The sequence below is a fragment of the Ochotona curzoniae genome, unplaced genomic scaffold, assembly GCF_017591425.1.
Source record: "Ochotona curzoniae isolate NIBS_2020 unplaced genomic scaffold, NIBS_Ocur_1.0 contig_1302, whole genome shotgun sequence".
NCBI lineage: Eukaryota > Metazoa > Chordata > Mammalia > Lagomorpha > Ochotonidae > Ochotona > Ochotona curzoniae.
In genome coordinates this window covers 8033010-8050276 of record NW_024465035.1, presented here as the reverse complement: position 1 = coordinate 8050276, position 17267 = coordinate 8033010, and the positions used below count along the sequence as shown (strand labels likewise).

At 39.9% G+C, this 17267-nt stretch overlaps 1 pseudogene; it reads left to right on the top strand.

The window, feature by feature from the left end:
* The first annotated feature begins 11651 nt into the window (after nt 1–11651).
* LOC121146269 lies at nt 11652–11813 on the top strand (annotated as a pseudogene).
* Nucleotides 11814–17267: the final 5454 nt, after the last annotated feature.

The window sequence follows — 17267 nt, the reverse complement described above, 5'->3', positions numbered from 1 at the left end:
TCTTTCCTCTTTGTCTCTCTTCCTCGCTGTATACGTTGCACATGCTAATCGCTTCATCTACAATTCAGGAAATGACAATAAGCATGAAAATTATTGTAAGTTTGATTACCTAATTAACTATTGACTCACAAAGAAGCTTCTTAATTTTAGGAAGTTCACCAAGTGAAAATACATGTATTCTGGATGAAAACTACAAAATTGAGCATGTATGTTTAAGTGAAAATGTCTGTGTTCTTGACAGTGATTGGAACAATGACAGAAGCCTGATATCTGGATTATTTTATTTAAGCATGATCAACAACAAAAATCTTTAAAGAAATATATGGGATGTATTTATTCATTCCTCTCTTCTAATGTTTATTGAATGATTTTGTTAATAAGTGCTAGAGATTATAAGAGAACTTTTAATAAAATGAAACAATATTTTTTTTTCATTCAAGGTTTATATTGTCTATAGGGGAAATAAAATGTATACAAAGATAACCTAGTATAGGGCTGGAAAACTTTCCTGGGGAGAATCAGATATTAAATATTTCAGCTTTGTTGGGCATGTAGAATCTGTTGCAACTATTTAACTCAATGCTGGCTCAGTTTTAGCGATAAATCAGACAGAACAACCCATAAACAATTGGATATGCTTGTGGTCTAATGAAACTTTACTAGATTTGGCACTTGGGGCACAGTTTTCTCACACGTGAAACATATAAGGCAATATTTACCCTTGAAAAATTTCGGTAAGAGATTTTGGAGATGAGAGAACTTGCGTCCATCTAGCAACAATCTAAGAGGACTTCGTTTGGGGATGATGACTTAATCTGAACCTTAGTGTTGGCTGCAATGCCAGCTTCAGAGTACAGTAAGGAGACAGGTGAAGACAAAGCAGAAAGGGAACTATTGGTAAAGGAAAAGAAATGTAGCTAGAGCACATTGGAGCTGGTCAGCAAATGTGTATGCAGTAGCAATTCAGTTTGGTTTTCAAATAGTATGCATAATAGGAAGTAATAGGAAGATCAGTGGGAAAGAAAGTTTGCTCAAACCAAAAGAGCTTCAAGTCCAAAGAGAATGAGTTCCTTATGTAGTCAGCTTGGGTGGCTGGATAGTGAGCCATGGAATGAACAGTGTAGTAAGGTGAATCAACACCAGTCAGTGCGTTTCATGTTTGGGGGGACTTGAGGCTTAAACAACCAAGGGAAGCCATTCAAGAAAGTCTATAAGAGATAATGCATTGGACGTCAGAGACAAATTGTTGGAAATGGCTCATTTAGTGTTAGCTTCTTAAATCTAAGCTTCACTAGTGTTCTGGAAAATCCACCTATGTGGGATGGCTATAACAATATTCTTGGCAACAAGAACCTACAAAGGAATTTCAGAAGGAACCAGGAGTTAAGGATCAAACAGCAGCCTTTTTAGAGGTCAAACGGCAGGGATGGCAACTCTTGAATGCTAGAGACATGAAAAGGATACAGTGATGTATCTTAGATTTTCAGTCCACAGGTGACGAGGAGGGATGTGTTGACATTGACAGAACGTAGAATGAGTGGAAGATTTTTGAGAGAAGGAGATATGATCAATTTTTAGCAGAATGAATTTGGGATTATCTAGTTAAACGTGTTCATCATGTCATTGAAAATATGAATTTGTGACTTGAAATAAGTCAGAATTTGGGAGTTAATCTAAATTAACATGAGTGTTCAGAGTGAAATCATCAAGAGGAATACAGAGACATCAGCCAGTTTCAGGCGGAACAGGTTCCTCAGTTGGTGAAGTCTATAACGGAGGAATGCTGTTTAGAGAATTGATACATTATCTGTATGTTCTTATTTGCTTTCTGGCTATGTCAAGTTTAAATAAATCAATTTTAAAAATTAAATTAAAAAATTTATCTATTTGAAAGATTGAGTGACAGAGGCAAAGATCTTTCACCCACTGGTCCACCTCCTAGCAAATGGCTGTCGGGCTGACCCAGGTCATAGCCAAGACCCTTATCAAATGGACCCACGTGGGTGAAAGGGGCTCATGTACTCGGTCCATATTCTGCTATCCTTCCTTGGTGCATTAGTAGGAAACTGGATGGAAGTACAGAAACTGGTACTTGAGCCATCATTCTGGTATGCAGGCTGAATATCTTTTAATTTTAGTAGATTTTTTTAAAAAGTGAAGCTATTTTTTTATGCTACTTTACTAGCCATGAATAGCTGTAGGCATTATTCTGGAATTTAACGTTAAAAAAGAAGAAATTCAGTGTTCAAATAAACTTATTTATAATCATGCTGATTTAAGCACTATTTTTTTTTTTAAAAAATATGACATTTACACTATCTTTTAAAAAATCTCTTCTAAGAAAAGCAGAAAAAAATCTGAGGTGTATGCCACCCTCCTCTGACAGATAACCTTTAAATCTCTATTCCTTCCCCTAGTATTTACACTTACTTTACTTCAGAAGGGGTCAAACCTCCAGAACTAGAAGGAAAGAGGCACCCTTGAGAGACATGTAATTATATGGATAGTTTTTGCTCTTTTACTGTAATTACTATTCCATTTTAGTGCTTCTGTCTGCCCCTTCATGATTGCTTCCGACAGTAACAGGATCCAAAAAGTTTGGTTCGAGCTTTTGGAAAAAAAATAGAGATGTACTTCTTGAGAATGCTTATTCAGTCATCGGGTTTCAAATGGCTGGTACCAACTGATTTCTCATTAGAAGCCCTACAGGCCAGGGGAGAGTGGAAAGACCTAGTCCAGGTCCTAAAAAAAAAGATTGCCAACCTAGAATGCAGTATCTAGCAAAGCTCTCATTTGTAAGTGAAGATGAATTAAAGACCTTCCAAAACAACACACATTGAAAGAATTTGCAACCATCTCTTCAGTCTTACAAATGATGTTTGAGGATGTGCTACGCACAGAAATAGAGAATGATAATCACCAAAATAATAGAATCTAAGACTGGATAGAAATCTAAAATGTACAGAGGAGATAAAAAAACGTTGGAGTATTCATGAAAAACTGGTAGGACCAAGTTGTTACCTTTCAACAATAATCCTAAATATAAATGGCTTAAATGCTGCTATCAAAAGATACAGACTGGGTCCTGCGGCATGGCCTAGCGGCTAAAGTTCTTGCCTTTGACACACCAGGATCCCATATGGGTGCCGGTTCTAATCCCGGCTGCTCCTCTTCCCATCCAGCTCCCTGCTTGTGGCCTGGGAAAGCAGTTGAGGATGGCCCGAGGCTTTGGGACCCTGCACCCGTGTGGAGACCCGGAAGAGTTTCCTGGTTCCTGGCTTCGGATTGGCGCAGAAACGGCTGTTGCGCTCATTTAGGGAGTGAATCATTGGACGGAAGATCTTCCTCTCTGTCTCTCCTCCTCTATGTATATCTGACTTTGTAATAAAAATAAAATAAATCTTAAAAAAAAGATACAGACTGAATAGATTGAAAGACAAGACCCAGCTATTTTCTGCCTGTAGGAAACACACAAAGATATACACAGACTGGGCAGGATAGCTCGGCACAGACCAGCATATTGTCTTAATTATGTTTTCCCAATCACAACCTGCTTTCTTCCTCAGTCACACTGGCACACTCTCAGTTCCTGGATTACGACAATCTCTTTCCCACCCTAGGACTTCAGTGGATTCTATTTCTTGTACTAGCTAGGCTCTTTCCTCATCTTTCTCACCATGCAGTTCTTTCCCTGCCACATTTTACCTCCAATGTCTCTTCTTCCAAGAAGCTTCTTCTGGCAAGCCAACATAGAAATTGCATCCCCACATCTTTTCTGTCATAGTATATCTGACATCCCATAGAATCAAACTGCTTCTGGATTCTTCTGACATTTTGCAGTATTCTCTGGGAGTTCGTTTATGAATATTCAGCTGTAGAACATGTGAGAAGGCAGATGATAACGTGTGCCTTGTTATCCGTTAGGCAGGAGACTGTACATCATTCCAAACTACATGTGCAATAAAAGATACAAGAACAAATTCAGGAAAGATAATGATGATTACCTTGACCCAAGGGAATTAGCAGATGGGGGAATAATGTCCTTTGAGAGAAACAGGCATCCATTTCCCATCTTGCAATCCCCGAAGATAACTAATTACTTCCCAGCAGCTGCGTTCATTACAGCTTAAATATGGCAGTGTATGAGATGCTGAGTATACTTGGGATTGTAAGAGGTCTTTGCAGTGTGGCTAGTATATAGTGCTTGTTTCTAATAGCTCTTCTGCTGAGAGCTAGTGTTGTGATTCAGTAGGTTAAGCTACCATTTGTGACACCACTATTACCTCTTGGAGGCTCAGTCTGATCTCTGTATTATGCTTCCAAATCATCCCTCTGCTAGTGCATCTGGGAAAGCAACAGGTTTCAGCTCAAGTATTTGAATCCCTGACACACAAATAGGAGAGCCAGAAGTTCTTGGCACCTGGTTTTGTCCTGGCCCTGTCCTGGGAATCTCAGCCATTCAGGAAGCGAACCAACTAACAGATCTCTCTCGCTTTCTATCTCTCCCTCCCTGTCACTCTGCCTATAAAATGAAGAAGTAAACAAATCAATACATCTTGAAGGATAAAAGAACGGCAGAAGTTAAACAATGTGCCCAAGGTCATCTCACAGTTGCATGGACTTGCAGGGATTCAGAATCTAGATAGCTTGCCTCCTGGCCCAGGGAGACTGCTGCAGCACTCCGTTTGTGCATGGACTTTGAATCACTAATAGGGATGGGGAACTTTTTTTAAGCCAAGGGGCATTTGGATATTTATAACATCATTCAAAGGTCTTAACAAGTGTATTAGCTTAAAAATGAGCTTGTTGTAGATTTATTGAATTTCTGCCACGGATGGTGGTTGCCTTGGCAGGGTTAGACTGAGTGATTCTGCAGGCCTTCTATAGCTCATGGAATGGAAGCTCCCTGCCCCTGGAAGCCAAAAATCAAAACAAAACAACCCTGAGAAAAATGAAGATCTGGTGAAGCCTTCATAACATGTTTTCTTTCTAGAACACTCTAAAAAGGGGAACAGAAGTTTTTTTTTTTTACATGAGTTAATTATTTTTTTCCTTAATACATTAGCCTTGAAAAACATGAGTGAAGAGATTATTAAAAATAGAAAACAGAGCCCAGCAAAAATGGTAAAGGTAAATTCGCCCATAAATGATTGCCCACCTTCTGGGTTACAGCATTTATTTTTTAAAGATTTATTTATTTTTATTGGAAAGGCAGATATACAGAGAGGAGGAAAGACAGAGAAGAAGATCTTTTGAACGATGATTCACTCCCCGAGTGACTGGAACTGAGCCAATCTGAAGCCGGGAGCAGGAACCTCCTCCAGGTCTCGTCTCCCACACGGGTGCAGGGTCCCAAAGCTTTGGGCCATCCTCGACTGCTTCCCAGGCCACAAGCAGGGAGCTGGATGGGAAGTGGAGCAGCCGGGAATAGAACCATATGGGATCCCGGCGCGTTCAAGGCGAGAACTTTAGCCGCTAGGCCACGGCGCCAGGCCCTGGGTTACAGCATTTTAAGCAAGGCTCAGAACAGGAGGACTGTCTTCAATTCTGAGTGTACCATCTTGCTGCCAAGAAACGTCAGAACAATGCATATGTTTATTTATCTCTGTTTCCTTCTGGAAGCTAAGCTAGGGCATGGCAGCAAAGCAGGTATGCGTTTTTCATTTGTTTAGTTCATCATCAATGAGAACTGAAATGTTTTCATAGAAAGATGTAAAGTAGGTGAAAAATCATGTGCAAAACTCTAGGTTTCTGAATATATTAAGCCTGTTTTCAGTTACCTCGTCAGATTTTAGTCTCTAAGCAAATGTGTAGGTGGATTGCCGTGTGTGTGTGTGTGTGTGTGTGTGTGTGTGATCTTTTGTTTTTGCTGTTATTTTTCCCCTCAACAACAAGCACATTTTCAGGCTGGGAGCATGGAGGGGAAGGCCTACAGGAGTTGAGGCAGGGGGCGTGTGTGGGTGCTGCCCCAGGTGATCACTGATGGGCTAGACTGCCAAGGAAGGAAAACTTGACAAAGAACCAGTTCATCTTGGTTTCTGCAAGTTAAAGATGCCAATATGCTTCGTTCGTTGGTCCTTGGGGAATAAATTAAAATCCTATCATTTTTCTAATACACCTTGGAATAAAGAAAGGGGATAATAATGACGTGCGGTGCCTTCGTGTAAGTTATTCTGTCCAAACCTTTACACCTTAAATTTATAATAATGTTCCTTTCTCTTGTGGTCAACCAAAAAAGGTTTTGATGATAAACTTTGTATCCAGACAGATTATTATGTTTGGGGCAAATTATTTATGTATTGGGTCCCCCAATTTTCTAATATGCGCTACTATAAAAGTGAAGTGATACAATTAGGCACAGGATCTTGCACAAGGTGTCAGATTTAACAAACATCACCTGCTTTATTTCTGGCAGGTGAGAGCAAGGGACTAAGGAATGAAGGGTAGAAGGAAGAAGCAGGTTTTGAGGATGGGTTACAAATTAGGGCTGGAGAGTTTATATGCTCCTGGGGAAAGGGGAACAGGTCTTTCATTAGAAAAATTCTATCCTGGCATCAAGGCAGATTTGCCTATTGTGACTGCGAATCTGTTAGTGTTCAAATTTCTAATTTCAAGGTGTAATGATTTAAGTATGTTGTTTATGATGCTAGCTAATAACAGATCTTTTTTAAAAACACTGAGAAATTCTCTTTAAGCAGAGTAGACTTTGAGCATTTGCCAGCATCATCCTGTGCAGTCAAAGCGTTGCACTGTTCAGTGACCTTGGAGCCTTCAGTGTTTTTTTCTTCCCACCTTCTCCTACACCCCCTGATGTGCCTCTTTGCTTAATCAGGAATGAGGCTGAACTTTCCTGCCACCCACTGTTTCTCAATGTATATGGATGGCTTTCTTTGAGCAGTGCCCAAAATAACATCTGATCTGAGAGCAGCAGTAGGAGATTCCACAGAATTAGCAGGAACACTGGGACTCAAACCCCTGTACTCCAATGTGGGATGCAGATAGCCCAAGTGACATCCCAACCACCAGACAGGATGCACGCCTCTATTTTAGAGTTAGTGCCTGTCCACGTGCTTCAGGGCTTACGTACCTTTTCGGAACGTGCTTCAGGCCTAGGCTCAAGCTTGTGAAATGCTCCCTTTCAGAATGCAGTCTATTGTAACGAAACATTCGTAATTTATGCATTGCTGTATCATCAGCGCTTGACACATAATACGTGCTTGATAAACCTATAACAAAGAGAACTGCTTGCGATGTGAGTTGGGTATTACCCTCACTTTAAGAAAATAAGAAACCAGTGTTTGGGAAAGTTCAATACTTTCATGAGTCACAGAGCCAACAAACACCGGGTATGTTCCACCTTAATGCACCTCCATGTGACCTCTCTCTGACCTCCGTGTCTCATCTTCCTCTCCAGAAGGGTACTTGGATGTCTCAAGGAAGCTCAAGGTCCTTTGAGGGAATAACAAGTCTGTGATGTATCCAAATGCCACTCCATCTTTCTATTTGTGGAGGCAATGCAAAAGTAAGCGCAGATTTCTGGGCAAAGGTCTGTGCTCTGCCTTTGCATGCAGCAGGGGCGGAAGAGATCACAGGGTTCTTTATAGGAATGAGCTGCACACTGCAACATTATCTGAATTTTTTTGACTGCCGGAGTTCCTTTTGTAATATTCCCTCACCTCAAACATCCTTCTGCTAGATTTGAAAAGCTTTAATTCTTGGAATACTCTTACTAAGAGAAGTGACTTGGGTTTGGTTGTTAGAAATAAACAAATCTCTGAAAAACCTAGGATAGCTTCTTGATTCAGAAAGAGGAAAATGTTGTTGGCAGACACATACTATATCCCAGCAAAATACCTTTTGAATTTGTTCTATTTTCCTGAAGTTGCTTTTTTTTTTTAATAATCTCGTCTTTTCCTATACAATTTTCAAGTTTTAAGTTTATTTTCATCTTATTTGACAGGTAGAGTGGCAATGAGATAGACAGACAGACGCACACCCCCTCAGAGATTCCCATCTGACTGCTCATTTCCCAAATGACATGGCTGGAGAGCAGAACTTCTTCTAGTGGCAGGTCTTCCAGGTAAGTGACACGGATCCGTGCACTTGCTGCCTCCTGGGGCACACATGGGCAGGCAGCAGGAATTGGAAGCAAGACTGGGGGGACTCCAACCCAGATCCTCCTAAAGTGGGATGCAGGTTAACCCAAGCCACATCTTAACTCCTATGCCACGTGCTTCCTCTCGTCCTTGGATTCTGACAGCTGGCATACTCCTTGTGAGGCAAAGTGCCTCACAATGGTGTCTCCCTTCCAAATTGAAAACAAACAATTGTGGGACAAGATGGCAATGTCATTTCCCCAAAGGGTTCTTTAGGCTCCCTTCCACAGCTCAGCAACTTCAGATACTTATAATTAAATCATGCCTTTTTAACACATTGTCATCTTTATGGTGAGCTGGGCTTTGATGGTTCTGTAAATTATTCACACTGGAAATAAGAAAAACCTCTTTAAAGCTTTTTTGGAATTTATTGGGATAATATTCTAGGCAATCGTTTCGACAGAGGAAAATGGTATCAGGGAGGGTTGAGGATGTTTTTCTTCTAGTGGCAGTCGGAAAAGAAGTTAGGACGATGCTGTTTTGGACTCCCAAAAGGAGCAGTCAACATGAGGAAATGGAAGACAGACGATGGTTTGAATTTAATTCAGCTTCTGTTAGCTAGATTGCATTTTGGGGAACAATTAATTATTCAACACAATTTTTTTTAACATTGTCTTCCCCTGTTGTGCATGTACGTGCATAAGTGTGTGTGTGTGTTTCTAAAATTCCCTTGGTGAAGAAGAAATTTACAAAACCATCTGTGCAAAGCACACTGTTGGAAAACACAAAATCAAGCTAAGGAAACACACTTGGCTGCGTCAGTTTCTGAGTGGCAATGCCACAGCTGTTTCCCACAGGATCTGTGGATTCTGCAAAGTTGTGAAAGGCTTGACTGGAATAACAGAGCCCTCAGAGGTAACATAGCCCTGAGTGGGCCAGCTCTGGCTCTGAATTATGCATCATCTTGGGTGTATGGGTCCTCTGCACCTAAGGCTCGTGGGCTGGGATTCAGAGCATTGCTCTAACGTGATCCATTTCATAGCACGTGATAGCTTGAACATGATGGTGACATCTGTGAACGTGCTGCAAAGGCTAATTGGTACCCTTTATCTGAATTTCTATTAGCATTTGCAATAAAGCTAATTTTGTAGAAGATAATTTATTTTGAAATCTAAAACCTTAAGTGTTTAAATAAAGAAATCCTTGGAGGGGTTTCTAAAAGTGTCGCTTACTGAAAATATCTCAGTAAGATAACTGAATGATGATGTTGCTACAAGCGTGGTGCCTGAAGCTCTCGGACAGGCTGAGGCCCCTGGGTGATATCGTGGTGTTCCAATCTACTGACATTGACAAGGTGATAGCAGTCCTGCAGAGTTAATGGAAAAGAGCTTTGATGGAAGTTATTGCATGTTGTGAAAATCTCATGGATTTCATGAAGCAAAGGTCCTTTACCCAGAGCAAAAGTTAATCTAGATGTAGAGGAGGAAAGAATTTGATGAAGCAGGGAGTGCAAGGGCCAGCGTGTGCCACTCACTGATTTTATCCATCTATACAGACTTCGTCTCATCTCTTTCTCCAGTTTCTGCTGATGTTGGTACTGCAAATAATTAAGCTTTTTACGGTCATTTATTTATTCTTGTTACTTCATAATATGTATGGAGAAGAGTTTAATGAAATAAGCACACACCAACATTGACTGACAATGAGAAAATTAATAATGCATCCACTCAATGAATGTTTCATGTATCACATTTCCTCTCACTTGCAAACTTGTTGTTTTGATTGATGAGTATCTACAAATGTTTGATATACATTTTCACTTCATTTGCTTGATGGATCAAAATTTTTGTAAACGGAACGTACATATTTTAAAGTTAGTTGTTGCTTACTGAGAACATCAATGTGTGGGTTATGGATTCAGTCTTGCTTCTGCCACTTGCTTGCTAGTGATTTGGGGTAAATTATTTAAAACATTTTTTTTTATAAAAGATTCTTTTATTTAACTTGAAAGCCAGAGTTATAGAGAGCCAGAGAGTGAGCAAGATCTTTTATCCCTTGGTCACTCTCCAAATGGCCATGACGGCCAGAGTTGAGCTGACTTTTTAAGAAAAAAAAAGTATTTATTTATTTGTATTGGAAAGGCAGATTTACAGAAAGAAGGAAAGACAAAGAGAAAGATCTTCCATCTGCTGGTTCATTTCCCAAATGGCCATAATGGCTGAAGCTGAGCTGATAGGAAGTTGGGAGCCAGAGCCTTCTGGGGTCTCCCACATGGGTACAGGTGCCAAGGCTTTGGACCATTCTCTACCGCTTTCCTAGGCCACAAGCAGGGAGGTGGTTGAGAAGTGGAGCAGTTGGGATACCAGCTGGTGTCCTTATGGGATCCTGGTGGATGAAAAGCCAGGACTTAGCCACTAGGTTATTATACTGGGCCCGAGTTGAGTTAATTTGAAGCCAGGAATTTTTTCTTGGTATTACACGTGGGTGGGTACAGGGTCTCAAGGCTTTGGGCCATCCTCTGTTGCTTTCCTAGGCCTCAGCAGGGAGCTGGATGGCAAGTGTGGCAGCCAAGACTCAAACAGGTACCATATAGGATGTTAGGTGAAGTATTAGTGTGCAACTGCACTGCACCAGCTGCCATTTTTTAAAAAATGGTTATTTGAAAGACAGTATTATAGAAAGGGAGAGAAAGAGAGGTTGGGGGAGGGAAGGAGAAAGAGGGGAGAGAGAGAGAGGGAGAGATTTCTCAATTACTGCAAGTAGCTGCAATGGGTGGTGTTGGGCCAGACCAGTCGCAAGTCAGGGATTAATCCCTAAACATAGACATGCTGTTAAATACTGTATGAGGTGCTTTTTGTATAGTCTTTAACAAAGTGTTTGTTATATTTAATGCATTTAATAAAAAAGTATTATCAAATATCATATATCCTCAAAGCTTATTTCATGCATAATTGCATTGCTTATGATTAAAACATCTAAATTTCAAAGATGAATGATTAATCTAGGTCCTCAATTTTTATATTACATCTGTTACTTTGAGATAGTACTGTGTAATAGAAGTGAAAAGTCTGACACCAGATTGCTATCAATACTTCTATATGACTTGGCAAGTTACTCAGTTTCACTCTGTTTTAGTCCCTTGACATAAAATGAGTATAATAGTTGTCTTAATAATATATAATAAGTATTGTAATAATGAACTAGTAACAATTAAGTGGACTGTGGCACAAACAAAATGAACTAATATACACTTAGCATTTAGAGTAGTGCTTGGCATAGAGTGCATCTAACAAATATGGGGCACTGATTGTAATCCCAGTAACCCCACTTCCCTTCCAGCTCCCTGCTTGTGGCCTGGGAAAGTAATCAAGGATGACCCAAAGCCTTGGGACCCTGAACCCATGTGGGAGACCCAGAAGAAGCTCCTGGCTTCTGGCTTCGGATTAGCTGAGCTCTAGCTGTTGAGGTCACTTTGGGACTTCCTCTCTATCTCTCCTAATTTCTATATATCTTACTTTCCAATAAAAATAAATAAATCTTAAAAAAAGATTTATCATCGCTTCTCGGCCTTTTGGCTAAGATCAAGTGTAAAAAAGATTTATCCATATTACAGCATGTAATAATATTTCACTCTTTTTTATTACTAGGTACTATCCTGTTGTATGATTGTATCACAGTTTACTATCTATTAGACGGTCAGCATTTGGGTTACTTCTATCTTCTGAGTCTTATGGATAGTACTGCTTGAGCATTCTTACACAAGTTTTCATATAGACATACACAAGAGGAAAGGTATGCTACTTTTCTTCATTCATCCTAGGGGTCATGGCTAACACTGCTATAACAAAAGACAGGTAAAGAAAAAGAAGTCTAATGAATACAGCTAGCCAAAGTTCCCTATGGCACGGGAAATTGACTTTTTTTTTTTAAATAAAGGCCCAAACCCAGGGAAGTCTCTTTTTATGGCTAAGTTTGATGAAGAAAGGACAGTCATCTAGAAGTGCAACTGAACAAAAGATTTAGATTTAATGGTAATAGACCAAGAGGCCTGCCTGTCCAGACTCTGCTCAGATTTCCTGCAGAAATGTCTATTCCTCGTAACTAGGGTGCAGGACTCGTCTGGAACCAAGGTTTTCAAAGGAGAAAGGAAAAGAGAGGGAGTGACCTTCCCAGACTTTTCGGCTTGCTTTAGGAGAGATGAGTTTTATTTCCTATGACCTGAATTGCAGAAAAGGGAAGTCTGGCTTCCAGGACCTGCTTTGGACTAAAAAGAAAGTTGAAAGGCAGTCAGAGAGTCTTCCCTTTGAGGGCTTTCCAATGACCTTCAGGTCAAAGTAACCAGTCCTTCGTGATTCCATAGTTGGGGATTTTGGATTCTGAGCTCCCAGAATTTTATCTGGGGTAAATTCTCAGGAGTGAATTTTTTTGGTTGTTATTTGATAAGTACATTTAATGTTTTGAGAATTATACAAATATTCTTTTACATGGTTGCACTCTTTTCGATTACCACTAGCAGCGTTATTACTTCTGTTCTATTTTCTCACTGTAAAAGCCAATATCGACCTTCTCCTCTTACTCCTGCATGTAATCACTTATCAAGCTCTGACAGCATAGGTTGGTGTGTTGTCTGTGTGTGTATTAAAAATCCCATTTCATTCTCTGTGTCACTCACCATTTTCCTGCTTCTCAAAAGCAGTAGCCTTAAGTGATCTTCCTGTGTCTGATCTGTTTCTTTCTTTGCCTTTTCTGATTTACTTCAAAGTGACTTCTAGAGTGTAAATCTTCTTATGTTTCTTACTGCCATAAAATCCCTTAATGCCCACCCTCTTCTCCAAGGTTCCCTATCTAAAATAAACCAAGACTTCTGCATCCAGCCTGCCTCTCCATGCTCACTTCCTGCAGCCTTGTTCGCTACTACAAAACTCTTGCTGTTTCCTGGAACTCATGCTGTTTCAGCCCTTCAGGCCTCTTCCAAAACTACTTTTTTTTTTTCGCCTAGCATGCCTTTATCTTCCCTTGTCATTCTATCCAATTCCTATTTGTCATCTCAAGAGTATTTTTTTCCCATTTGAAAACGTTCTTCCTCAATACCTCCAGTCAGAGACAGTGACTCATTACCTCCCCATTTTATTTTTGCACATATCACTTTGTGTAACATTTTATTTTATAATTCCTGACTTTCTCTTCAGACTCCAGCTATTTTTCCAAGAGCAAGACATTTTAATGACCATCTGGTTGACTTTTTCTTTTGAAACACAAGACAACCAAGGCAGAGGAGTGTCTTGCTCAAGGCCATTGGATGTTGCTGCTTAATTCTATCACTTTTTCAAACCTAACTCACAGAAAACTCTAAAAAGTTTTGTATGTATTTTCTCCTGCATTAAAAATAATTCCTTTAATGGTGTTGAAGAATCCAGAGCAATGAATAGAAATGAAGATCTATTATTTATTCTGATATCTCGTTAGAGATAGATTCAGCTGATTTTTACCTAGTTGGTTGGGTTTTGACTTAAAGTTTATTTAATGGCATGTTTTACTGTAGTTTGATCGGGGTTTGATTCCCCAACTCCCACAGACATTGAAGTCCCAAAGGCACAGATTGATGGTCCTTACTGGGTTGAGTTCTGATCCATTTATGAAGACTGAGGCTAGGGCCTTTATGAAGTAGCAGGATTGGGTTGAATTGTTAGGTTGGAGCTCTCATGATTAAATTGTGGTGATTTTTATAGTGAAAGACCACATAGGCATAAGACTTGTGTGATCCTAGTCTGCTTTCTGGCAACCCTTCCTCTGAACATGTTCTGCATCCATTCCATTTGTCAAATGCCAGGCTACGGGGGTGGGGAACACCTGATCTTGGGCATTAACCTACAAAATTGTGGGCTTAAGCAAAACTTCTTTTCCCTAAGTGGTGCCTCTCAGGTTTTTGTTGTAGTGACAAAAAAGATGACTAATAATTGTTTTAGTCCTTTTTGTGTGGCTATAATAGAACACTTGGAACTAGGTAATTTAAACACAAGAGGTTTATTTCTGACAGTTATGGAGGCAGGAAATCCAAGGTGAAAGAACTCAGATGTGATGAGGATCTTATTTCAGTGTCATCCCATATCAGAAGGTGAAAGGACAAGAGAGTATAAGGGAGAGAGACAGATGGGCCACATTCATCCTTCTCGTAATAATCCAGACTACTCCTACCATAACAACTGCAATCTTTAAGAGGGCAGACTACCCTTAAAGGTCTCAGCCATCAATCAACAGCGTTTCCCTAAAGATTGTGATTCCAAAACGCTGACTTTGGAGGACACATTTAAACCATAAAAATATACCTTTCCCTTCAACTGTTCTAACAATTTATTCTGGGTGGTTGATATCCACAGTTGTAAAGATACCTGGTTAAAAAAATATTCCTGCAAAAGAACCTGTTCAAAATGATATGAATCAATAGAAATGCGGAACAGTGCTGCTGGAGTTATTTTTTTTATCACTAGGAATTTGTTGTTTTACTTGCATCAAATGTAAAACATGAATGTAGTAGTTGTAGAAGGGCACAAAACAATTTTTCTCTTGAGACAGATTCGAAGAGCTTTTGAAAATCTCTCTGGGTTGTTTTCTAAGGGTTGAAAAGAGACTTACTGGTAGTTGTGTTAGACTGAAAAGGTTTGTAAGATCATGAAATGTAGGTTGCATTTGGTGGCTTCTTTTCTCAGAGAGGATGGTGGAAGGCTGCAAGATCATGAAGAACTGTTAGACTAATTGATCCCTTCTAGCAGTGCAAGTGTGGGATGGCACTTCTACTCCCATTTTATATCTTTGTGTAGACGTGTGGTGAATTGTGATTTTAGTCTCAGGATCTTCATGTAGATTTCAGTAGCTTTTACTGTACCAATCATTTCCCCCCCCCCCCATTTTAATTCAGGTCAGATATTTATCCAATGATGCAAAGACTTCTTGAATTTGTTTCTGGTTTCCCCCAGACAGACCCCCCACCACCACCCCCGCCCCGCACCCGACAACAAGGATTCCTTAAAGTTCTGATTACATCTCTCCTATTTTCTCAGACCTTTGTTCAGGAACTGCAGTTTGCCAAATTATCCCGGTACTGAGAGAAAGGGTTAAGACTGCTCTTGTGAAGGAAGAGGCACATTCCTCCACCCACTATAGACTCGGTGCGCACAGGGAAGTTGTTGATCATGTTGGTGGAAGAGTGGAAAGGTGAAGATGCTAATATCAGACAAACCTGTTTGGAGTTTAGCGATCACAAAGGAAAATTATTAAAAGAAAAAGATGAGCGTGATTAAAAAGTCATGTTGGATCTTTCAAACCACCTTGATGGAGAAGCCATAGAAAAATTATGAACAGGGGGAACAATGTGTTTAGATTGACATTTTAAAATAAGGTAGGTTTGATTTTCACTTGAAAGGCAGAGTTATACAGAAAAGGAAAAGCAGAGAGAGGTCTTCCATCCATTGAGTCACAGCTGGAGCTGGGTCATCTGAAGCCAGGAGAGTGGAGCCTCCTCCAGGTGCCCAACATGGGTACAGGGGCCCAAGACCTGAGCTCACCTGTTTCTGTTGCTTCCCCAGGCCATGGACAAGGAGCTGGATCATAAGTGGTTTAGTCAGGATTCAAACCAGCATCCATTCAGGATGTCGATTCCACAGGGGGAGGCTTTGCCTATTACCACATGGTGCCAGCCCCTCAGTTGACATTAAAATAAAAATCCTTCATTCTGCATTGAGAAAGAATTGGAGCATGGCAACAGCAGAATTAGAGGAACAAGGTGGAGGACTATTGTCCCCATGTAGGTGAAATATGACATAGCCTTGGGCTAGGGTTAGGATGAGAGAAGCAGAAATATTCAGGAGTTGTTGAGGTGTATGGTTTTAGGGAATATTATGCTTGGGTGTAGGAGATGTAGGAAAAGTAAAAGTAAAATGAATCACTGATTCTGGGTTTCAAGAACTGGATGGATGATGAAGGAATTATTCTGTCACAAATAACAACTGACACTAACGGTGAGTTCAATTGTCATATGGTTAGTTCAAGCGTGTCTGTGTAGTTTTCATACTGAAATGTTTTTAGGAAGTTGCACATACAGATGTGATCTCATAGAAGTGGTTTGGACTGGATATGTGAATTTATGTAATAGTTTGTCACGATGTTAGGAGTAGACGGAGGCTGCCTAGTAAGAACTCTGTAGAGTGAGGTGAAAAGATGACTACTGATAGCAAGTCTTCAGGGTTTTCCAGCATGACGAAAACTCAAATATTTTGGCAATTAAAGTTCTCCATTGTCTAGTCCTCATCTGATGGTTTTTTTTCAGTTTCAAACTCAATGATTTCTTCTCCAACTTACCTTGAACTCTGAATATACTTAATTCTTTCTATTGTGTATTTTTTTAATCAAGCTAATAGCCTTTCCCCTTGTTTATTAAAATCTTTGTATTTAAATGCTTTTTTTCATTTTTAAAGATATGTTTATTTTTATTTGAAATGCAGATTTTTACAGAGAGAGAAAGAGAGACACAGAGAGAGACACACAGAGAGAGAGACGGGTCTTGAATCTACTGGTTCACTCCTCAAATGGCCACAATGGCAGAGCACTATATAGGAAGTGGAGTAACCACACGGGGACTTGAACTGACACGCATATGGGATATTAGCACTTGCAGGTGCAAAATTGAGCTGCTCTTCATGCCAGCCCATTTAAAGGCTTTCAGTAATTATCATTCCTTTCTGAAACTATTTTTGTTCCACTAAATGTGGAATTAAAAAAAATTCTTGGACATGGTGTGGTAAGAACGTTTGATTTACTGTAATGAAGAACAAAACGAACATTTACTCAGCACGCAATAAGTGTGAAGAGCCGTGTCACACCACTTCCTTACAGATCCTTGGCAGCTCTTCACATCAATCTAGAAATGAAATGCCTTATCATGACCCCATTTTAGAAAAAAAAAATGCCAATGGCTTTTCCACTACATCACAAAATCTTTCAAAGAAGTTGAATTTGTCCTGTTTGCATAAACATGAAAAAAAATCAGAACATAAATCCTGAGCCCAGTAAGTCACTAAAAAATTTATGTGCCGAACTTTTCTTTTTCCTCAAGTATGATTTCATCATATTATATTTTAATGACAATAATTGCTTTGTTCTCCTTGATGCCTTCAT